Here is a 25,659-nt window from a genome sequence, read left to right as displayed (position 1 = left end):
GAGGTTGGAAGCGTGACAAAAGCATTCAATCTGTGATTGGGCTGAGATTTTTAATCAAATCCCCCCCAAAAACCTCCCTAACTCATGGATTTCATGTTACATAAGAAGAACACTTAACACTACGGATGAGAGCTACTAAGAATTGGTGGAAAATTGGGGGAGGGGCCAAATGATTTTTATGGAAAGCAAAGGAATTATGAAAAGCACATGGCAAGCCTTATTATTTTTTCTAATATGTTCCAAACCCAAACAAACTCAAAAAAAGTACATGCGCAAACCTTAAACCATTTTGCAAATCCCACCCTAGATTTCACATTTCTCCAGTGAGGCTTACATTTCTTTATTCAGATTCCAAAAGTGGAGATAATTTGTTCCAGATGTGTCCAAAGTCGACCAGCAGAAGGGCTTAATGATTTTTCCAGAGCTGGAGGAACTGTGAAATCCTCTGCACTCTGCTGGAGCATTCAGAGTGAAAGGAAAAGGAGGCAATCGAGGGGAGAGGGAGCTGGGCTGGTGATCTATTTGTTTATGTTGTTACTGTGATGGCTCCTGGACAAGGTCTGGGAAGGCATGAGAATTGCCAATGTCTCGTTTCCTTTGGCGAGGTGGCATTTATTTTGTTATGAAGCAGATTGTGATGAACAACAACAACAAAAAATGGCCATACAATCATAAATGTTGCAAGATGGGTGAGGAAACTTATTTCAAAGAGACTTAACTTGCGGTCCCTGGGAAATGGTGAGTGGGTCTGAGCTTCAGCTGATGCACCCAAGCCTCTGTCATGTGCCCTCTCTCCCTCACCAATTTTCACATAATCGTCCATTTATGTATTACTATTCCCTCTGCTAATGGAATGGGCTGCATCCCAATGATGCTTCCACTAAGAATGCTTGGGCTCTGGATGCCAGGGCTGGAGAATGACAACAGGGACAGTCTCTAGGGACCGCCAAATTTCATACAACTGGCAAGAGAGGATCTTGAATTTTTTTTCAAATTATTGCATTTGACTTCTCCCAGATTAAGATGTATGCTCACTAGTTTAATACATATATGTCTTGTGTCCACCGTGAGAGGCTATTGTCCTGCAGGTATAGAAGGAGATCTTCCTCTTTCTTCTATGTAACTCTCACAGTACTTAACAATAAACGTTCATTTGGGAGAAAAAAACATAGAATAGGACATGCAATATTCTTTAGCTGATTAAATTTTCATGCTGCTGTTATTAAAAGCAAATTCAACTACAGAATAGTCAATTCAGATCTCAAGACATCAGAGTTTCTGATTATAATAACATACATTACATGTTAGTACTACCATTATTACAATGCTCATTATTTATTATAGTTATACTATGAGCTGGATAGAGTGACAAGTGACTTACATAGGATAACAGCTTCAGCTGCCAACTTGACACAATCCTAGAGTCACCTGGGAAGAAACCTCAACTGAAGAACTGAAGAGATCCTTTTGATCTGTGGCTTTGCCTGTGAGGCATTTTCTTAATTGATAATAGTTTTAGGAGGGCCTATCCCACTATGGGCAGTGCCATCTCTAGGCAGGTGAGCCTTGGCTATGTAAGAAAGATGCCTGAGCATCCCAGGTAGAGCAAACCAACAAGCAGTGTTCCTCTGTGGTGTCTGCTTCCTGTCTTGGCTTCCTTGATGATGGACTGTAGCCTGTGAGCCAAATAAAATGTCTTCCTCCCCCAAGTTGTTTTTGGTCAGTGTTTTCTCACAGCAACAGAGAGGCAAAGTAGACCAATAACCATATGGAATGTTCCTTAATCTTGAAAACAATTCTGCAAAAAGAAGAGATGATCTCATTCTAATGAGATGTTTCCTCATGCCAAATGAGGAAACTGAGGTTCAAAGAATTGTCACTTTGGATTTCAGGAACCAAATGCGAGTCAGAGCAGTTCAGCTGATGGGGTCCTTGTGTATGAACTGAGGTTATGAAACACATGGGGCTGGTACCAGTTTGTTCAGTGCTGCCAGGAAGGCAAGTACGGGGTAATGACTCTGAGGGCTTGTGTGACATCAAGATGGTGTTCAGTTTTGGGTTTAACCATATGGGTAAGCCTTATCCCCTGGACTTGGAATTATGCAATTGGTCACAGGCAAAAGAATATGTGTAGTAGTAATATAATACTAGTCTTGAGGTTTAAAGCATGTGATCTTCTGGCTAGAGGGTAGGGAAACACGTCTGTATTTGTATGAGAGATGGTGGAGCATGTTTTCCAGGTTCTATGTAAGGATTGCTCTAAAATTTTAGCCATGGTCCCAGCCATTGAATAGTATGGGGTGGGCTGCTATAAACAAGGTAAGAGGTCCCTAAGCAGGATATAGAAACATAGTACAGCCTTCATGAATGAGCACCCTTTTCAAATTCTTCACTCAGATGTTCAAGTCTTTACTATCCCAGCAACAGCCCCAATTATCACTCACCTTCCCACTCTAAAAGTCTTCCTATTGCCAACTTCTTGTGCTGAAGAAAGAGAATTGACTCTGAAATAAGATCCTGGGTGAAGTCTATCGTTGTCCCTTGCTTGATAGAAAAATTATCCCCAAGTCTCTGTTTCTGAAGATAAACATTTGGCTTAATCTCCGCCTTGCTGAACTACTGTCACTGTCATGAGGACACAATTACACACACCACAAACCCACCAACATGTGTTCCATGCATTGTAAGAAGTATATGGTCAAAAGGAATTATGACATACTATAAATCTCAGGGAACTTGAGGAAATGCATAATATGTTGGCTAGTTTTATGTCAACTTGACATAGGCTAGAGTCATTTGAGAAGAGAGAACTTCAATTGAGAAAGATTCCCTACTAGATTGGCCCGTGGGCAAGCTAGTGGTGCATTTTCTTGATTGATGATTGATGTGGGAGGGGCCAGATCACTGTGGGTGGTGCCACAGGGCTGGTGATCCAGGATAGTATAAGAAAGCAGGCTGAGAATGGAGAGCAAGCCAGTAAACAGCACTCCTCCATGGCCTTGTCATCAGTCCCTGCCATGCGTGAGTTCTTGCTTTGATGTCCCTGGATGATGGACTACAAGCTGTAAAATAAAATAAACCCTTTCCTCCACAAGTTGCTTTTTGGTCATTGTGTTTTATCACAGCAGTAGGAAAGTAGTTAAGGCAGATAAGTAAAATTCATTGTAAATATTTCTGTATCCCAAATCCCATTAATCCTGGATGATAAAGCTTTGTCACTTGGCAAAGCAGGTAAATTTTCTAACAAGCATAACTCGTTAACTGAACAGTCAGACTGAATAGGGTAAAAGAAGGAGCCAAATTTCTTCTCATCATTGGCCTTTACTATCTTTAGTGATAACTCAGAGTTCATAGTTTTTCAAGTCAATTTTATGTTTTCTTGAAGAAACTATTTTTTAAGTACTCATACAGTTGCCTATTGTGTGTTAAGTATACTGGCCCTCCATCACCCCTGCTCTCCCTCCCCTGCCACCCTTCTCCATTCCCGTTTCTCCCCTTTGTTCCCCTAGACAGTTTCATTTCTACTTTCCCCTCATAAATGTAGACATGACTTTATGCAGCTCTAGAAACTCTAGGAGCAAGAAGCAACAAAAAGCATAGCATCATTCTTTCTGAGACTCGCTTGACCAACTTCAGAGAGGATTATCCACAGTTGCATCCTTTTCATGCAAGCAACTTGATTTCTCCTTCATGGTTGAAACGAATCCATTTTGTGTATACACCATATTTTACACCCATTCCTCTGTCGTGAGACATGTCTGTTGGTTTAATCCTTTAGCTGTTGTGAAGAGTCCTGCAACAAACATAAATGTGCAGGTAGCTCTACAGTACGCTGACTTAGAGTTCGTTGGATAAATACCCAGGAGGGCTACAGCTAGATCACATGGGAGATTTAATTTTTTATTGTCTGAGAAACCTCCACACCGACTTTCGTGGTGGCTGCACTAGTTTATATTCTCTCTCTCTCTCTCTCTCTCTCTCTCTCTCTCTCATATAATAATACAAGATATAATTGTATAATATAATTTCTCATATGTATACCATGCATACTGACCACTCTCAGTCTCTACCTCCTTACCACCCTGTATACTCTCTTACCTCTCTCTCCACAAATCCTTATTTTCATTTCTATCTATTCCTTTTATTTAGGAATCCACCAAGATGAATCAGGGCCATCTGTATGACTGTAGGTTTGGGGCTTATCATTGGAGCATGGTAGGCTTAGGAGAGGGATACCACTAAAGACAGTGACTCCCCCTTTCTCAGAGTCTACTCATAGCTCGTAGTTCAGTGGCAAAGGTAGGGACCCATGAGCCCATCCTCCCTCCTCGGCTGACTATTGATAGGACCATTCTCATTCTGCCTGTGGTTAAAAGGACTCTCAATATAATTTTAATTTGCATTTCTCTGACATTTAATGTCTTATTTTCATTCTTGTTGAAATCAGCTTTAGAGAGAATATATTTATTTGGCTCATAATACCAGGCCATCATTGTGGGCAAGTCTAGGCAGCAGTAACTTGAAACAGTCACATTACTTCCATAGCAAGAGCAGAAAACAGTGAACTAATACATTCATGCTAGTGTTCAGCTGTCTCTCCCTTTCTCACCTGGTCCAAGGTCCAGCTCATGAAATGGTGCCCCCCACATCCACAGTGGATCTTCCTACTTCAATTATTTCAAAGAACATCTGCTGTGGAACAATTCTTTTCGACACTATGAGTATGTATTACTCTCATTGGTTAATAAAAAGCTGACAGGCTGGGCAAAAAGTTAGGTGGGAAAGCAAAACTGAGAATGATGGGAAAAAGGAGGGTGGAGTCAGGAGAGACACAAGCTAGTCACTGAATAAGCAGGACATGTAGAAAATGAGGGTAACAAGCCATGGGCCATGTGGCAAAGCATAAATAGAAATGAGTTAAGTGTAAGAGTTAGCTAGTAACAAACTTGAGCTATCGACTGAGCATTTATAACTAATATTAATCCTCTGGATTAGTTATTCGGGACCGAGCAGTTGGGACAGGGAAATATCCATCTATAAACATCCCTCACAGGCAGGTCCACAGGCCAACCTGATCTAAATAATTCCTCACTGATGCTGCACCGCCCCTCCCCACTCCCCATGATTCTACATTATGTCCAGTCAACAGTCAAAACTAATCCTCACAAGTGGTGAAATTGAAGATTTCCTATGTTTATTGGTCATTTACACTTCATATTTTGAGAACTGTCTGTTAAGTTCATTAGCTCATTTATCGATTGAGTTATTCTATTTATTATTGTTTAGGTTTTTGAGTTCTCTAAATAAGAATGCTTACTAATATCAATCCTCTCTCAAATGTATAGTGAGCCAAAATTCTATCCCATTTTGTAGGTTCTCTTCACTCAGCTGACTGCTTTCTTTTCTGTGCAGAAGCTTTTTAATTTCATGAGGTCTCATTTGTGCTTATCAGTTTCTTGGCCTTTTCGGGGGAGCCTAGAGACCTGTTCAGAACGTCTTCACTTTAGCTTATAGCTTGAAAAGTGTTTGTTTGTCTTTTATCTTTTATTCTAAAAGTTTCAGAGTTTTGTATCTTCCACTTAAGGACTTGTTTTTTATTTTGTGTGCAAGGTGAGAGATATGAATCTAGTATTCTTCTTCTCCATGTAGACATTCAGTTCTCCTAGCACTCTTAGTTAAAGTGGCTGCCTTTTCTCCAATGTGTGTTTTTGACAACTTTGTCAAATGTCAGGTCACTTTAGCTACTTAAATTTATGTATGGGTCCTCTATTCCATTCCATTGATCTAAATTCCATTTTGTACCACCGTGCTGTTTTTGTTACAACAGCTCTGTGATATAATTTAGAATAAGGCATAGTGATACTTAACAGCATTTCTCCTCTTTTTGGTAAGGATCACTTTAGCTTTTTGGAGCTTTTGTTTTTCAGTATGAATTTTAGGATTATTTTTCTAGCTCTGTGAAGAACATTACTGGAATTTGATGGGGATTAGAGTGAATCTGTAGATGACTTTCAATAATGTCGCTACTTTCACACTATTAATTCTGCTTATCCATGAGCTTAGAAGATCTTCTAACATCTTCCTTGGTTTACTCAGTATCTTAAAGTTTTCACTGTAGGTACTTTTCACCCCCTTAGTTAGACTTATTTATAGGCATTTTTTGAAGCTATTGTGAATGTTATCTTCAAAGTCATTTTTAAAGCACAGAAAATTCTAGCAAGCAGCAGAAAGCTTGTTTGTTTTCTAGGAGTAGTGAGGAAGTAATTCAGTGTCTTTTTTCCCCTCTACAGTGTTTCATTCTTTGCCACTTTCTATATACACAAAAATAAGGTAAGATATCTCCACACAAGCCATTCACCTTGAAGAATCCTCAGCACTGTAGCATTCATGTTTCATCTGTTTCCCTCCATCAAAACCACAAATATTTTATTATTATTATTGTTTTTCTGGAATGTCTTAAACACATTGATATCATTTATCTGCAAATGTGAAGTGATGGCTTCCAGCCACTAGGGCTCAGGCCAAGTTTGAACCCAAACAGCAGACAACAGAAGAGATAAGAACAAGCACCAGCTATGCCCAGGAGTGGCAGGCAGCCTTGTGCATGTGAAGGGCTTAATTCTCTGTAGAGGATGAATTCTGCTACGTTTGACATCACTGCACCTTCTCCCCATCTGCCGAAAAGTTTCTTTTAAAGTTAAGGGCTTCTGTAACACTCAAATCAATTGCTATGGTAGATTTATCTGTTTTTCATCTGCTAAATTTCTCTTTGGCCATTGATTCTGTCTTTCAAACATAGTGTACATGCTCACTAATGACCAAGGACCTGGAGGGGTGGGTAGAAACGTCTCTCAAGAGACTTCCAAGATGGTGGAAAGAAGAAAATAAGACAAATGCCCCTAGAACCCAAACTCAAAGAATGAACAACTCAAAAGGACACATAGCCTTGCAAGGTTGACTCAAAGCCTTCTCTTGCATTCACAATTGCCTTCCTTGGTCAGAAGAGAAATTTCTAGAATCATGACTCTTAAATTAAATGCATAGCTTAAGTTGGAACACAAGTATTGGCAGTGTTTTTGGATGATTCAATTTTGCATGAGGATCAGAGCAGACCATCATGAAGGGCCCGGGTCTAGGGATCTGCACACAGCAAATTTCCCAGCTGTGATTCTTAAGACTCAGGCCACCTTTGGGAACCAATGCAGACAGTCAAACCATGAGTCAGAGTCTTTCAGTTTCAAAGTTCTTTCCTCAAGTATTCATAAAAATGCAGCTGGGGTGAATGGACTGAAACCTCCTGAGCCTCGAAGGGTCTGGCAATTTATCATTCAACAAGGCTTTCCTCCAACTCAATTCAGCTGTTTTCTCTTTGTTCGTAATAGAGTGTTTAGGGCAGTCTGTGGTTTCAGGTTATCTCCTTCCTCTGCCAAATTATACTCCCAAATGCATCAATATCTTCCGGGGAATCATAGCCATTGACAGAAGAAATTATTTGCCTTCTTGGAGGATCACACAGCGTGGTCTGAAATGGAGAGACATTTTTATTAGATATAGAGGCAGAAATATTATAGTTGGTGGCTACATAACGCAACAGAGTGACTGTCTCCAAGACTGTGTCTATTGGTCTCAGGACAGTAGGAAGGAGACAGTCCGGGAACAGGGCCTACTGCAAGAAGGGACTAGATGGCATTTTTATAGGCATTTCCTTGAAATCCAAAGATTGCTGTAGTGCCATTTATTTCATAATGACAATGTAACTTATATCTTATAGCACATATAGGAAATAACAAAGATAATATGATCTAGGACTTGTCTTGAGAAAAAAATGTGGAGTCAGTAAATTACATTTGCTTCATCTATGTATCTTCATTAAAGGTTCAGGGAATGTGATCCTGCACTAGCCATAGTGAGATGCTTGAAGGGCATAAATTCTTGCCAACATGTAAAGGAGCTCATGCAACCCATAATATAACAGCACTTAACACACCTCATCAAAAGGGAATAGCAGAGTAACATGTGACTGATTATGCATACTCTTGTCAATAGGGTCTTGATTCCATTCATTAATTTAGTAAGTGTTTATTGTGTACCAGGTACTGAGCTACATCTTCAAACTACCCAACACCCATGGTTATTAATGATAAGACTTGTAATAGTAGTTTCTCATAATAAAGTGTCTGTGAGATTGACTGAGCCTGATCATAAACTGAGAAGTATATATAGTTTATCGTACCTAGTGATAAGCAATACACTGCAAAGATACCCAAGGGGTTCTAATACGAGTATCATCTTATAAATGCTCACAATTTAAGGTAAAGAGACTCTTTCCGGTTAACAAGTCATCCTATTCCTTGAAGCCTTGAGTTTCTGTGTGAGATGTGGTCACCAGTGAATTGTTTGTTCTAGGACTTGGATGTCATCAGTGACACAACAGGAGAACTAATATAAAAACAGAACCTCAGTTATTGCCTTCTATCGTAAGTCATGTATTCGCAATCCACAGAACCACTGCATCTTGTTTCTCCTATTCAGTGAGAATTTTTCATTCCTCTTCTGTTGGTGCCGTTGAAGACACCAGTTAATATTGCTGGTGGCAAAGGAAAGATCTGGAAAGTGGGATGCAGCAATGACTTGCCCTGCGTCTGTGAACACTGTTCCACAGCTTACTCTTGTCTCTTTAACTCCTGGCAACCTCAGACATGTTAGTAGCAGCTTCTATATTCCCACAATTCCATCTGAAGCATGAGAATAGGAAATAAGGTCCATAAACTTCCATTATCATATCACTAAGTATATCTCCTTCCTCGAGTCTCTCTTGATCATTAGGTCAGCACTCTAAGAAGCACCTTTTGTTTTCCTGGATTAGATGACTCTTGTTATTTAGAAATTTTTTGTCTTTCTCTTTCTTTTCTTTTATATGGAAATGATTAAAAACAAACCCAGATCAACCAATGAAAAGTAGTCAACCCCTCTCCATGCTGACGACAGAGTTTTCCCTCAGTGACTATAACTCACTTTCCTGACCTGGAGCTCTACCCACCCACCACAGAGCTGTGACCACAATCCCACCTGCCCACTGAAGGGTCTGTGTGAAGGGGCCTGGTTCTCCCTACCCCAGTCCACATCTCCTCCCACTAGGTGTACAAGGACTTCCACAAAAGTCTAAGCCAATAAATGCAATTTACAATGTAGATCTGTAAGTATTTCAGTAGGTTTCTAGAGGTATAATTAATATAAAATAAAGGTGGGCATGGTGCCAAAACCCTGTAATCCTAGCTATTCAGGAAACTGAGACAGAAGAATCGTAAGTTCAAGACAAATCTGGGGAACTTAGTGAGACCCTCTTTCAAAATTAAAAATTTTTAAATGACTCTAGACATAGCATAGAGAAATTTCCTGGCATGTGTAAAGCTCTAGGTTCAATCCTCAGTATGACAAACAAAAATATATTTTTAGAGAAAAAAATTGGTTATTTAAAATATGACATGTAAGTTTTGGCAAATACATTAATCCCTCTGAACCTCACTATAATCAAAACATTGAATGTATTTACCTCTTTCAAAAGTTACCCCTGGGTAGCCTCTCTTGCCCTCTCTCTCATTCTTGCCCACCTACCTGCTCTGCAGATAATTATCTATGTGCTTTCTGCCATGTAGATGATTTGGAACTCTCAAGAGCAGAGTTGATGTAAAAAGAACCACACAGTATGTTCCCTCTTTCCTTTCTTTTCCCCTCCTATTCTTCTTGCTCCTTCTTTTCCCTAGTTTATCTTACCAGAGTTATTTTTGAGATTTTCCTAAGTTGTATGTATAAATAAAATGTCCTTCTGAGTGATACCACATTGGAGATAAAGTCAGGGCCATAGAAGAGGCCAGAGAAGAGACAGTAGACAAACTCTTCTTCATTCACAAAGAAGCATACAAAGTATTTCACACTCTCTGGATGTGACGCTCAGTTTTGCATGCTTCCTGTTACTCATTTAAATCCATGGAGTTGCTGTCAATAAAAAATAAATACATGCCCCCATAGTCAAGAAAAGGCCAACTGGTATTCTCTATTTTAAAAGGCGTGGAAATGCAGATACTTCTTCCAAGCTAACTAGAATCATTTTGAACTTGGAGCCCACAGAAGATAGCCTCAGCTACCTGGAGAACTTGGCTTGCCAGATGATTCTTTCCCAAGAGTTCTGAGTAGCCAAGGCTCTGTCGGGCTTTACATGTGGGATTTCCTTTCATCTCCAGGAGGGGAGGATCCTTCCTGTCACTCACGGGATAAACAGCTCCTCTCAGAGAAACATGCTGAGCCCTTGCTGTGTCCCAAGCCAGAGCAGGCAGGTAGATGAGGCTCTGGGCTTTCAAAGCATCTCTGCAAGCTTAATAGGGCGATAATGAGGAGAAAATGGCTTAATCTGTGTTTTGGCTTCCTTCTTGCCAAGCTGGTTGGAATGAGGGAGGTTGTAACTTTGGAAAACCTAGTCATAAAATAGGTTTTTAACATGGCTGGTTTTTGGCAGAGGTAAAGAGACCCTAAAGGAGCAAGTGTCTGCCAGCATTCACTTCGAAAATGCACCAATTAATTAGAAAAGTGGGGGACAGCAAAGGAGATAAACATACACCACCTGGACAGAACACTTTTGTATTACCTTTTTTGTAAGGAAGACAAATTTCAAAGAAGTGAATCCAAAGGAAACAAAAAGATATTTGAACTGGGAAAATATCCTCTGGGCAGTAGCCTACCAGAATATAAAAGGTGAGGGAGTGAGCTGGAAGAAAGGAGTTTTCCAGGGCAAGCAGCAGGAATCCTTATTAACATCAGCCTGTCATGGTTAATAATCCTGCGCTGGGCAGGAGGCTGGACCTGATAATCTCCAAGGGCCCCTTCTCACTCTGAGATTCCAAGATGCTGATATTTATAGCTCAATATTCAGAACCTATAAATTGACTACTCTCCAAAGGTACGCCTTATAATGTCTCTTTTATTTCACCAGCTTTCCCTCTGGATCTTGCCTCCTTCCCTCTGTTACCTTCTGGCCAACAGAGCGGGAAGAGTACATTCATAGACTGCCGAGTAACATCTGGAGGATATGTGCTGGCCTCCAGCCCTAGACAGATGTTCTGGGACTGTTCCTTTGGCCCCATATTTCACACGGAAATGTAACAATAAGTGTCTATGATGGCTCCCAGTATCCTCACCAGCACATCTAAATCCACTGCCTGGAATTCAGCATCCTTCAGCTGGCCTCTACTTACTATGTATATACTCCAAATGTCTGGAGGCTAGGCCAGTTGATTGGCTGCCAAGCATTAACTGAGCCAGGTATAAAGAGTCTCCAAGGAAAGTAGACCACATCTCTACATCAAGAAATGCATAGCCTGGCTTTTTCTTTTAAGTTCACATTGGAAAAGCATACATTTAAGAGAGTAAAACAGCAAACCACCCTTTGACCATGGAACTGTGTACTAGGTTGTATGCATTTAGCTGGAAGTAGTGTAAGGGTTCAGAACAGAAATCCTGAAGAGACAGAAGGATCAAGAGGACCTTCAACTATGAGCGCTTGCACTGGACTGTAAAGAATAGCACCAAACAGAGATGAGCAATTCAAGAAAAATACGGAAGATGACAAGAGACAAGGAGAGACAGACTTGTTTACAAACTGACTCATGCCAATTATTTAGTTATTCTGGGTAGGCCCAATGTCAGAAGAAGAGAAGCTGACAGATCTGATTTCCAAATTATAACTTGCCAGGTGGCCAGGGTTCCAGTCTTTGGTGCACACACAAGTTTATTATTAGGCAGGTATGAGGGAAACCATACAAAATATTAGAAGCAACAAGAGTCCTGGCCTATTTCTTGAAGGAAAATATACCCTGAGGCAAATGCAGCAGTGGCCTTGTGGCAAAATTTGAGAAGTCTATCATAAAATAAGAAACTGGATCCAGTTAGGTTAACTCTAAGGACAGCATTTCAAGGTAAATAGGAAACTTATCTCACTGGAGCCTTAGACCAGATTTCACTGTCTGTACTGTACTGCAAGCCAGTCCTTGTATGATGCTAGAGAATAGAATGACTAGCCTCATCATCTCCCTTGTTAGCTATTTCAGAATTTCTTCTCAAACACAGGCCCCAAGGATGGGCACAAAAGAGGCAGGTCATCCCTTAAACTGAATAGATAAATGAATGCAATTGTTGTTAGTTTGTTTTTCCAATATAATACTTCAGGCATCCCTCCCTTTTATTGGTTCACTGAGTATCTATGAATTAAGTTTCTACAACTTTCTAAGCATTGTTAGGTCAGCTGTAACAAAAAATATAGTGGGAGCTGAAGCACAGTTGTTGATATTTTATTTGCCAGTTCTATGTTAGTGAACTTTTTTTCTACTCAGTAAAATGTACTTGCAACCCATTTGCCGACATGTGCACAGTGTGAGAAATGTGAGTTGCCAAATGTTCAGATTTCCAGGTGCGGCCTAACAAGCAAGCAGCACCTATTGCTGTCCATTGGAAACACGTGTTTTTCTTCATGTTCTATCTGGTGACACATTTTTCTTTTTGTGCACATTTTGTTGGTGAATTCATCCTGTAATATGGCCTAATGTAGACGCCAAAGTGTTATCTAATGCTTTTAAGGCATAAAGGCCATTTTTGTCTTCCAAAGGAAATAGCTATTCTGTTGTCTTCATTTAGGCTGGAAATATACTGCTTTTGCTATGAGTTCAGGGTTAATGAATTAACAATATACGTTCAATAACGTGTCTTTAAAACGGAACCATACATAAGGCAATGTTCTTTATTGATTAGTTAATGACAATATGACCAGAGGCTTGCAGAAGACTAACTATATATTTCTCTTGGAGGCAATGGCCCCTTATTCACTAATTTAGACTCCACAGCAATGTTATAGAACAAGGCTGCTGTGAACAAGAAACTCAACTCTGCTAACTGAAGTATCTATAAGCACGGAATGCCGCTGGGAAGCATGAGTGTTACAATGAGGTTAGGGAGATTGCATATGCTTTTATTGGACAGAGGAGATCTGGAAATATTGTGGGAATAGAGGATGACTTCTGAGGAGCAGAAATAGCAGGAAGAGTTCCTTGAAATGGGAGATGAGTGTGTGCAGCTGGATGGAAAGGGAAGGAGATTATAGTTCAATGTTAAGGTCAGAGATATGTACAGGGACCAGTCTATGCCAAGCCCTGGAGAATTTTGACAGAGCTAAGATGGACAAGTCAAAACTACATTATAGAGAGTTATTTGGGCTGAAGTGTGAAGAGTATATTTGAGGGAAGCAAAGTGGATGCCAGGAGCCCTAGAAAAGATGAGTGCTAGTGTTCCACAGAAAGATGGTGCTTTTGATGCCACAATCCATCTGGGTAGGATGGAGAGACACAGCCATTAAAGAGATACAAAGGAGGCAAACTTTCAGGGCTCAGTGATGGACTAGTCTTTAAGAAACAATCGTGAACTGGGCCTCATCCCAGGAACCCAGGACCCTCTGAAACTCAAGCTTTGTTTCTGGGAACAACTAAGATTTCTAAACTATCTTCTAGATGAGAAATAATTCTACAGCAAGAAACTTCAGGCCTTCTAACCTATGCGATCTTTAAACCAGGCCTTGCATCAGCCTTTCTTTGTCATCCAAATTACAAGTCTGGGATCATCGGTCCTGTCCTTTAAAACCTGATGAGTTGCTGAGTCAGGAAGAACTTGTGGGGTCGGGACTGGACATAGAAAACTGAGCACAGACCCCAAACCTGTGCTCAGTCAGAGGCTGACTGTACTCTTCCTACCCAGGTTAATGCTCTTAGATGGTTTCCTTTAGGTTTACTAAAAACCTGTGATTCACTGTGGTTTTCCTAAGAGAAGTTCTGACCCAACAGCAGGGGAAGCTTTCATAGCTGCCTTCACTCACTGACTTACTTCACATCAGCACCTCTCAGCCTCTGAGGATTCGCAATTGAAATGAGCCCAGAGGAGATAAGTCTTTTGTTTGGGGTACATTCTGCCTGCCCATGTGTTGGGTTCAGGTTGTCTACAGGTAATGGTATGAGGGATCACCCTGCAGCCTGGATGGAGGTGGCCACTGATTGGGAGGCTCCGGGAAAAGACCCATTCCTCCTGTGCCTTTTTACTGTACCTGTCTTCTGTGACCCTGTTGCGATGCTGTGATACCCAGAGAACAGAGCAGGCAATATGATTTGGCGTCTCTGCCATCCAATTAAAATGTTTTACTATCTTTCCTTTTTATCTTGCCTTTGTAATTGGATTCCTACTTTCTCAATTTTCATGGGAGAAAAAAAGGAGGAGGATGGTAGCTTGTAACTGATAAAAATTTAAATTCCATGATTTAAGTTCTGCTGAAGGAATTCTCTCCTGCCTTTAGGAGGCCTTTGAAAGGGTCCCAAGTCCATGACCCAGTTCTGTTGTGGCCCTCTGGTTCTTTCTGGGTAATCAGAGTGTCTTAGAAATAGTAGGCACAGTAAGATCATAAAAACTGAAGTCACCAAATGCATGATGCATCCAGAAGGGACAATTTGTAAGGTGATGACGAGACTAGATTTTATGTGACAGCAATATCTGATTATAAGAGACCCCAGGCGTCCTATAACTATGTAGTCCCTAGGGTGGGGCTACCCTTTCCCAAGTTAGCAAACTTTTGTGATGAAACTTGTGCCTAAGAAAAGCTGTGATTTTGTTGACCCATTAAGTTTCACAAGCTGTAATACTCTACTTTTTGTTTCAGAATGAAAAGGGTCAAAATATGCAAAAATTCTTTCAGAAATTCTCTAGCCAAAATGTGTCACAATCATTGACATTACTATATTATCATAGTAATGCTCCATAGTCCTTGACATTTCATGGAGCATTTATTAAATAAATATATACACACAGATCAATTCATTTGGCAATTATTCCTATGCATTCCAACATCAATTCTCCAACATTAATTGTTCAATTAAAATCAATTCTGGCATTGACTACACAAAGTTCTAAAAGACCCCAGAAGCTAAGGGCTCAGTCCCACAAGACTACCTCAATTGATATGGTACTCGAGTCCCAGGTAGTCCCACATACTTCTAGATAGTTGACTGTTAATTCGGAACTCTATACAATGTCCTAACATTCAAGAGTTTACTAAATCAATGAACAGAACTCAGGAAAGAACTTTTCAAATACTAGTTCATTATAAGAGATACAATGAACAACTCTGCTAAGTGCATTAGATAAGGCCTAGCGTAATCCGTGCAGTAGACCTTTTGAATACAAAGGGAAAAAGACAAACCCCAATATGTGATTAAAAGATAAGAGCCAGCAAGTTGCTTTGCTGTGCAACAAACCAAAAATGAGAAATGGTAAAATGTGTGTGAGCAAGAAGCAAACAAATGCAATGCAAACAGCTCTAAGCAACAGTCTAGATGCAGAGGGTAGCTTTGACTCTTGTCATTACTCATTCATTTTAAAATACACTGCTGAAGATGTGTGCCAGGTCCTCAACAGGTGTCAGGCAAACAGTGATTTTGGATAAGGTAGAATCCCTTAAGGATGACACTATGGAGTCCAGGGGACATATATTCAGGAGGGAAATCTGTTCAGACCATGCTCATAAGGACCTACTAAAGCTACCCCACAGCACCTCAGGCTTACCTCTTGTTTATTAGACTGTTGTTTCTAGTTCTCCAACATTTCTCAGCAGTTATTTCTTCTGGACGTAATTTATTGACTTGTTCTGTGTGTATCATCTGGTTCATTTACACTGCTCTGTAACTCCATTGTAGTTTGCCCAATCTCCTTTAATAGATCTGTGAATGATTTCCTGTTTTGTATTATGCTCTGATTCATATGCATGTCCTTTTGACCTCCCTGAGTGTTAATAAAGGGGAAATATTTATTAAGGGAATTGAAGAATAGGGACTGTGCATCTTCAACTTTACCAGAAAGTGCCAAGTTTCTCTTCAAAGTTAGAGAAGGACCAATTTATATTCCCGATAACAGTAAATGAGAGTTGTGATCTTTCTGCATCCTTGCCAATACTTGGAATTGCCAAATTTTGCAATTTTACCAATGTCATGTGTGGAAAAACTGTTTAATTTATATTTTCCTGATAACATCTTTTCCTTCTTGTCACATCTTTATGATTTATGTTTCCTCTTCTGTGAATTCTCTATTCATATGTATATCATTATTGAAAACTCCTATCTACCTTAATTCTTGGTGCCATTTTCTTTGAAAACAGTTTTTCTTGTTTTTTGTTTTCTGGGGTTTTTTGTTGTTGTTGTTGGTTTTCCATGCTGGGGTCTCTAATCTATTTCACATTAATTCATTTCAGTAGTATGAAGTACAGATTCAATATCTGATGTTTTCTAGTTGTCTCCACAGAGAAACAAAATTCACAGGTCAATGAAAACTGATCCTCATCTCTCCTCTCTCCTTCTCTATATCCCCACAGTGATCCAGATAATTGCTCATGCCCATGTTCCCCACCTCTTCATCCTACAGAGCAGATAGCTTCATGGACCTGGTATAGATTTTTCACTCTCCAAAGTGAGTGTATATATGCATGCACAGGCCGAAGAGACTGACATCAGGGATATTCCATTCCATCTTGTTCTCCAACTTAAAGATTGAGGCAAGGTCTTTCATTTGAATGCAGAGCTCACAAATAGCACTGGTCTAATGAGCCAGCCTGCTCAAAGAGTCCATTATCTCTGATTTCTCAAAGCTGGAATTAAAGAGAGGCCACAGCACTTACCCATTACGTACCCAAACACTGGACATCATGGAGAGCAAGTACCTTAATTGTTAAGCCATCTCCCTAGACCAGATTCTGCTGTTTAAGAAAGTTTACTAGTAATTGTCTTTCTTCAGTTCTATATTTTGATTGGCTGGCCACATTCCATCCTCCTCCTGTGAAACAAATAGATATCAATGGGCCTCCTAGGCAGTGGACCAGCATATCCACTGGAGAACACAGCAAAGGTCAGGCAAAACCAGGTGGCAACATCGTCCACAGGTTAGAGTTGGGCATTTCAAGTCACATGGTAAAGTAAATGCAGTGATTATGGGAAACAGGTAAAAATAGAGTCCACGTCAGTCCCAGCACTGTTACCTCCTGAGCTTCCCCAGATGGTTCACTTCAAATTATTCAAGGTGCTATAAACTCTAGATTATAAAACAATAAAAAGGCAGAAAGTAGAACATCGAAGAAGACTAAGAGAACTAACTAGACATAGCTTAGCTAAAGAAAATGCCAATGGACTTGAAAGTCAGTTCTAGGTAGGTTATAGATCCAGGGAACTGATAAAAGGCAGCATCTAAATGAACCAATAGTGGGAAACAATGACGACTTAAAATAATATAAGATGTCATCAAATGAATCAGTAGTAGCAAATTTTTACTGAGCAAATACTATGTGCCCAACCCAATTTAGGCACACATGCACACGTGTGTATGCACGCGCACATGCACACACACACACACACACACACACACACACACACACACACACAATCCTCAAGACAAAAGCAAATATGTTATAGGTAATTCAATTCTAGCACTCACTACTCTAAGGATACAGAGCTACAGAGATAAAATAGACTGACAACATGTTAAAAGTTTGGGAAAGAAAGAGTTCCCTAAGACCTAAGGTGACCAAAGAGTCGGTGAAATCTGTGAGACATGTGTTTAGAGTATTTTCTCTGAGTGAATGAATGTCACTTTAAACCAACCTGGATGAAGCCCCAGAAATCACAGTGTCTCTCTGAGTATGCTAAGTAGTTGCTATTTCTGATTTCTCTGATTCCCAAGAACACTCACATGGCTTACATAGGCATGATTATCCAACAAACACATGCTCAGTTCAAGGTCACAGTGAGAGGAAATCCTGGGGAAGAGGTCCATTCTGTCTTCCAATAGCAGCAATACCACAGCCCACGTGCCTGAGAGTTAAGAGGCTCTGCTCAGTACCCAACATCTGTACAGCAATCAATAGTGTAAGCATGAGGGGTGCGTGGCTGCACTGGTTTACGTGATGGCTCACACATTAGGTACCTAATTGATGTGGCTTCTCAGGATGTGGTAATGTGGCTGACGCACAGTGCTTTCCTATTACTAGGCTTAATGGTTCATCTTTTGATTTCTGCCTCACTCCCAGAGCACTGTTATTTAAATAAGACCCTATCAGGAGATTTATTTATTACAAGAAAAAGATTTATCCAGGAAAAATATATCCACCGAAACACAGCAGCTCGCATTTCAGAAGCACCATAATAAAGGAGACAATAGCAATATTTTTAGTGTTCGATCAATACAATTATAGGATGGGAGAAAGCAAAAAGCAAAATATAAATTTCACACTCAGTGACCTAGTAATTTGTCAGTCATTTTCTGTATTAAACCTAATGTATCCTCTGGGATGAGGGCAGAGGATACCAGAAAAATCTCAAGACTCCTGGCCTGGTCATGCTTTTGACTCCACTCCATATTCCCCTGTCTCCTCTCTCCCTCTTGATCTTTTCTGCTGTGTTTAATTGTCTGTGTTCCTGTGCTATTCTGATGATAAAATTCTTTGGCCATTTATTCTGATACCAATTGTTCAAGCATAATCGCTTTCCTCCCAACTAAATGTGCATTAACTGGAAGAACAGGGCTACTATGGGAATGTTGAAAGACTTGATGCTGATCAGTTTAATTTTAACACCATTTGAGAGAAAAAAAGAGGAAATTTCATCCTTCTTGTAGCTCAAACAGTTTCCCTTTAACCCACGCTAGCCCTATTATACCTCACTTATTCTTTATACCCTTAATTGTGCAAATACCTGCCATATTTCTAGACAAGCACTGAGTTTTAAAAGTGCATGAAAGAGGAAAAAAAAATTGTTCCATCCAGGAGACTAGGATCTATAGGAGGAGATGATATACACATGAAACAGAGAAGGGGGAAGGACACTGGAATTAGAATGGTTAGAGGTGAGAAAGGGAGTCATTCAGTAGAGTGAGTAGACATACTGGGAGGCTTTGGAGAACCTAGTGGGAGCAAACATGGGATCACAGAGCACAAAAAAGCACCCAATCTACTGAACAGAGTCACCTGAGAGTCAGGTGTCACCCACAAGAAATTCAGTCATGGCTGTGTAGGGAAATTGCATCATTGATGGGAACTGAGATCGGTCCCTTCAAACACCATATTCTCTAATGTGACAAATATGTACTTTAGGGCTCTGCAAAAGATGCACATTCGTGAGTGTTTTAGTCACCAGAGACAAGTTTGAAAAACAGAGCAAAACTGGGGCAAGTCCTGAACCTGGTGGCAAAGGCCCATGGGAAGATTGTAAATTCCAGGCTCTCTAAGATGCATAGCATGTTCAAGGCAAACCCAGACAACTGAGTGAGGCCCTACCTCAAAATAATGAAAAAAATTAATTTAAATTTCTGATAATACAGTTTGCCTATTGTGTATAAATCACTGGGTTCAATCTCCAGTAATGAAAGAGTGGTATCAAGAGCAAAGAGTGGTAAGGGGGATGAGAGGGAGGGAGGGAGAGAGAGAGAGAGAGAGAGAGAGAGAGAGAGAGAGAGAGAGAGAGAGAGAGAGAGAGAGAGAGAGGTGGGAGAGGAGAGAGGGAGAAAAAAAAAAGAGGGGTCAGGGGAGAACCATAACTAAAATTGCCTAGAAGAAGAGGGATATAGAGAAAGAACCACACACAGGCAATGCTGCATATATATTTTCTTTTTCTGGGTAGAGAAAATAGCTCAGGGCTTGCACATGCGTGCACACACACACACACACACACACACACACACACACACACACACGCACACACGCACACACGCACCAAGGAGAAAGAAGATTGACAATGTAGGCCAAACTTTGGCATCCATGCCTTGTTTTCTCTTTTCCTTTCATTCTTTCCTTCTAGCTTTCACTATGATTTATCAGGAACATGGTCCTGGGAATGAGAAGGTGTAAAGACAGACATAGTCTCTCCCTTGCAAGATTGAGTCTCTATTAGAGAAGACAAACAATGGTCAACTAATATTACAAATCCATAGTTCTGAATGACATCAAAGTAGAATAAATATAATCAAAGAAATCCATTAGAACAGCAGTCAGAAGATTATGAATCCATAGCCAGCATGGGCTATAGACTGAGACCTTGTCTTAATACATCAAAAAAAATAATTCCAGGTCCAAGTTGGTAGAGAAAGAGCAGGCCGCTGCACGCAAGTCGATCTGAGATCTAAAGTTAGTGAATGGTGATGAGGTGAAGAGTGGGAATTCAGAGTCAATAGAGGAGAGGGGAAAATACCAAATAATATTTGAGGAAAAGGAAACCTCATGTATGAGGAATGCCTACATGGGCAAGGAACTGAAGGGAAATTCTAAGACATACATCCCTGATGGTGAAACCAGTTGAACCAAGCACATGACTGTGATCAGGGATGCAGGAAAGAAATGGGATAAACTGGTGAATTTGGGAGTCTGGGAGCTTGTAAATTACAATCCTAATTCTGTGCATTTCTTTGAAAAGATAGAAAGATTGGTATTTGTCTTGTAGTTCAATTATGTTACAGAAAATATTTATAACTTATCCATGTGAACCAGTATAGCATAATACTCCTGCAAACCCAGGAAGAACTTCCATATTAGAATTGTAATCATCTCTTAATTCCCAAAGACCAATTTATCCTTGTGACTTATGCTGTGTATGGGTTTCCTTTATTTCTCTCTCTCTCTCCCTCCTTTACATATCTCTCTGTCTCTGTCTGTCTCTGTGTATGTGTGTGTGTGTGTGTGTGTGTGTGTGTGTGTGTGTGTGTGTGTGTGTGTGTGTGTGTATGCACCTGTATGTGCTGGTGCGTGTTGAGGTCAGAGGACACTCTTCACTGTTAGGTGTCGTTTCTCAAGTACAACCTGTTTTGGAGGTTCTTTCTGGAGAAAGGACCTCTAATTAATTTACAGATTGCCAAGTAAGTCAGTCTGGTTTGCCAGCAAGTCTCAAGGATCTGATCATTCCTGATTTCCCAGTTACAGGATTGTAAAAGTTCACCACTATGCCTGGTGTTTGTTTTACGTGGGGATGGATTTTAGATGCCCATGCATACAAAGCAAACACTTTACTGAGTCATCTTCCCAGCCCTCTAACCCACTATTAAGGATCGAAAGGAGAGAATACACATTAGGTTTAGAAGGGTCATGGAACTGAGTACCAATATAATGAATGTATTTGTGAAAACCTGAATATGCTTGAAGTATGCATGAAGACTCTAATCAGGTCTTGCGATACTAAATATAAGTCTCTGGATTGTCCAGTTCTTTATGATAGTCTCCTTATGACTGCTTTAGGCTTGATTTATTCTGAACTCTCAGAGTTGTACATGAAGTGGATAGACTAAATGAGTTACCAATGGATTTTTCCTTTCTGAGATTAAAAGATTTTTAATAAGATGATCAGGGACTCTTCCAAAAATGATGACATGACAGAGATGACAGCAAGTATTTGTGCCAAGCTGGTCATTTTCTATTATAAGAAGCAAAATTCTTAGCTTCCTACCTAAAATACTGACAATTCTTCTCTGAACAAGCAGCAGTAAACACTTCATCCCAGGTAGCAGCATCACCACAGTCACCAACACAATGAGAAGCAGCTTGTAGCTCAGAGTAGAAGCCACCACCTCCATGGTCCTGCTGCCACTGTTTTTGGTTTGGTCCCAGCCACAGCTTCTCCTTAGCAAGCCTCCCAGGCTGGCCTCAAACTCGGGATCCTCCTGCCTCTGCCTCCTTCAGCAAATCTTACCAGCGTGCTCCACCACAACTGGCAATGTGTAGCTGGGACCTGAGCTGGGGCCTGTAAGACCACAAGCAAGTGGCTTTTTTTTTTTTTTTTCTTTTTTTTGGTTTTTTCGAGACAGGGTTTCTCTGTGTAGCTTTGCGCCTTTCCTGGAACTCACTTGGTAGCCCAGGCTGGCCTCGAACTCACAGAGATCCGCCTGGCTCTGCCTCCCGAGTGCTGGGATTAAAGGCGTGCGCCACCACCGCCCGGCGTAAGCGGCTTTTTAATGAATTCATACCACGAACATTGGGCGCCAGAGTAGTTGAGGCAATTTTAGAGATGGGATAAGGCTGAGGTAAGCTATAAAACAAATTACTAATTTATTCTCTTTGGCATCAATACAGAGTAAATATGAAGACAAATTATCCATGCTATAGCCAATAGAAGTTGCTGGTTCAAGCTTATCTACGCTATTGATGTTTCCTGAATGACCAGTACAACTTGTTTGCATTCTACTTACCAAATCAATAGGCTTCACGGTCCTCATTGAATCCATCACCAAGCTTCTAAATATGGGGAGTAGGCTGATTTCTAAGGAACCTTGAAAAACAGGTAGAGGAGGACTACATTGTCTTCTGGTTATTGCTGGTACAAATTTGGGTATGACTCCTTCCTTCTTCATCATTTCCACCTATTGTGACTGATAGTTAGCCTGTGACTGACACTAGGAGGAAAAGGCATGTCATGGATATTCTGACTTACAGAAGCCCCCAGTTTATCATCACAGATAAATCCACAGGCACATCCTCAGATCACAGCAGGGAACTCTGAACTCTGTCTAGTGGTGACAATAGCTTTTCACCTGGTTAAATGGCAAAGTCAAGGTTGTCAAGATTTTCACAAATTCTCTGCTCTGGGAAAAGATGATCTCCATGGGAATGGCCAAAAGAAGTAACAATAAAGAAGGAGGGAGAGTTTTCAGAATTTTATGCCCCATCCCTCACTGTCCACATGCCCTACCGGATCTACTGTTCCACAGAGTAGCTCAACCTCCAAATGATCCCTGATTTCCTTCTATTAAAGTATTGAAGGGCTTTCTGCTGTGTACACTGGGGAAAATTATGAAACTTCCTTTAAGCCTATCAGTGAAGGGTAAGTCCATGGTGTTTTTTAAGAAATATGATACCATAAGTAGAATGTATATCAGTGAAATTGAGGAATGATAATATCATAGAAGAAATGCTTATTTCTGATAGAATACAGAAAAATACTCACGTATTTTTGTTTTAATCTTTTTGAATCCTATAGTGGTTTGAATAAGAATGGCCCAAATAGTCTCATGTAGTTGGGTTTTTTTTTACTCTTTGGGGCCTGGCACTCAGCTCTCAAATAAATGTGTAGAGACTTACTCTTACTTATGAATGCCCAGCCTTAGCTTGGCTTGTTTATAGCCAGCTTTTCTTAACTTAAATTATTCCATCTAACTTTTGCCTCTGGGCTTTTACTTTTCTCTACACTATATACCTTTCTTTCCTTCTTATTCCCATGGCTGGTTGTGTGACTGGACCCTGGAGTCCTCCTCTCCTTCTCCTTTTCTTGCTCCTCAATCTTCTCTTCCCAGATTTCATCTCCTATTTATTCTCACTGCCTGCCAGTCCCGCCTATCCTTTCTTCTGTCTTTCTATTAGCCCGTTCAGCTCTCCATTAGACCAATCAGGTGTTTTAGACAGGCAAAGTAACACAGCTTTACAGAGTTAAACAAACGCAACCTGAAAGAATACAACACATCTTTGCATCATTAAACAAATATTCCATAGCATAAAAGAATGTAACATATCTTTAACTAATATTCCACAACAGTCTTGGGCATTTGAACACTTGGTCCCCAGTTTGTGGCACTGTTTGAGGAGTATTAGGAGGTGAGGCCTTGCCAGAAGATGTATGACACTGAGAATAGGCTTTGAGGTTACAAATGCCAGTCACCATTCCCAGTTCATCCTTTCTCAGCTTCCTACTTGTGGTTATAAATGTGAGTTCTCTGCTTGCTGCTCCAGAGGCCATGCTTGCCTGTTGCCAAAATCCCCTGCCATGATGGTAATGGACTGTTATCTCTCTGGAACCATAAGCCCAAATAAACCCTTCCTTCTATAAGCTGCCATGATCATGGTATTTTATCATAGCTAGTAAAATATCAAAGTTAATAAAAGTTAGCTAATACAAGTCCAAATGTCCCAGGTCTACAAAATGGAGATAAGCATAGCAGACTCTCAAAGGAGGAAATGTATGCTGACCAGGGGACTTGGCACATAGTAGGTATTCAGTGAAGGACAGACTTCATGATGTCGTTAATGACTCTAATCCCACACTCATATGAGAAACCAACTTTCTCTGGCTGCCAGAGGAGTTTGGAGAAGGAAGATATTTGGGGATTAGAAACATGAAAACTGTGATCCACACTTATACATAAGACTCCAGACAGAATATCTGAGTACAAAACCATGAAACATTATAATTGAAGTATTTCCATTCTATCTCAGAGTACTGGGTAGGCTTACCAATGATCCTGATTAGGCTTGGTTGTTGGAAAACAGTCATGGTAGACTTACAACTCCAGGAGGCAAGAGCTAAGGAGACTCAAAGGCATAATTTCCAACCAGACTACAGAAGGGAGGTCTTGAAGAGAGCTGGGAAAACTAGGGAAAAAATCAGAAGATGGAGGCTAAGATAGACCTAGGACATGAGTTTGGTAGCAATCCATGATTGTTTTTGAACATTTGAGGGGTTTGTGACAACTTTGATAGGGGTTTGGTGAAAACTTTGTGACCATGCCAGGTTTCAGGCTGCATTACACCCAACCAAATCTCCACTGTGTGTGTGCTGTGACCTTTGTTTCCATAAGCCCCAGGTGTGGATAGTAGGGAGCCCTAAGCCTGTTGTTACCTTTTCTAAGTCTCAGTTTATAAATCCATATAATACGAATGATCCTGGTGGGTTTTTAAGCTTGCACTGGCACTAAATGAGATCATGTACATGGTTTTGGTTTTTTTTGTTTGGTTGGTTGGTTTTTTGTTTTTTTTTTTTTTACTATGGATGGGTGCCACAACCACTGTGACTATTACATTTTCAGTGCTCATCAGTGTTAAAAAGCAAATCCTGGTGAACAGAATTTTACCTTAACAGAATTTCCTTAAGGTATGACCCCACTTAGGGATGCCATGGAAGAAACCTGGCATATCAGCGTAGACAATGACAAATTAAAATAAGAGTCTGCGAGGTCAGAAAGATCAAAGGTGTGGGAGTCCTCAAATCGGGGAACAGAAAGCTACATGTCTGTCAGGTTTTACCAATAACAAATAAACTAGTAAAATGCAGTCCAAAGTCTAGAAACGTAAGCTCAATATGCAGTCTAGGAACAATACAATGGCCCTCAAATGCACCTAGCTGTAACTAGAATTAGCCAGGGAACTTTCACAGAAGTGTTGACCTGCTGAATGAAAATCTGTGTCTAGTGTCTGGAAAAAAAAGTCTTTAAAAGTTCCATAGCTGTGTGTGCTGGTGCACGCCTTTAATCCCAGTGTTTAGGAGGCAGAGACAGGCAGATTGCTATGCATTCCAGATCTGCCTGATCTACCTGCCAAGTTCCAAGCCAGACAGACTGGTGTGGAATAGCCATTTCTTCATTCTTAGCAAGTCCCTAACTATCCTGCTATAGGGTTTTTAATCTCAGAAAAGAGAAAACCTTTAGAAGCTCACTCAGTCTATCCACTCAACAAAATCTCTAATGTTTAGAGTAAATCCAGCCCAAACAGTCATGCGTAGACTATCATAAAGGACTGAACATCTAGGACCTATAGTGAACATTAGAGCATTAGAAGAAAACTCCTGAACA

At 40.5% G+C, this 25,659-nt stretch overlaps 1 protein-coding gene and 1 long non-coding RNA gene across 37 annotated transcripts in view; one reads left to right on the top strand and one right to left on the bottom strand.

Moving 5' to 3' along the window:
• Slc14a2 (solute carrier family 14 member 2) overlaps nt 1-25,659 on the top strand; it is a 358,539-nt gene that overhangs the window by 27,885 nt on the left and 304,995 nt on the right. The gene's annotated exons all lie outside the window — the stretch shown is intronic.
• The window catches only part of LOC128113003 (uncharacterized), a 202,537-nt gene that overhangs the window by 171,680 nt on the left and 5,198 nt on the right, over nt 1-25,659 (bottom strand). For 35 of the 36 annotated variants that reach the window (XR_008219269.1, XR_008219272.1, XR_008219281.1 and 32 more), the window contains exon 2: nt 335-7,522. This is a non-coding gene — a long non-coding RNA (uncharacterized LOC128113003). The remainder of the gene's footprint in view (nt 1-334; nt 7,523-25,659) is intronic. The other variant, XR_008219302.1, reaches the window with a different exon arrangement.

Source organism: Peromyscus californicus, unplaced genomic scaffold (genome assembly GCF_007827085.1).
Source record: "Peromyscus californicus insignis strain IS unplaced genomic scaffold, ASM782708v3 Scaffold_17__1_contigs__length_78620276, whole genome shotgun sequence".
Classification (NCBI taxonomy): Eukaryota; Metazoa; Chordata; class Mammalia; order Rodentia; family Cricetidae; genus Peromyscus; species Peromyscus californicus.
Note: the sequence above shows the minus strand (reverse complement) of the source record. Positions and strands in the feature narration are given on the sequence as shown.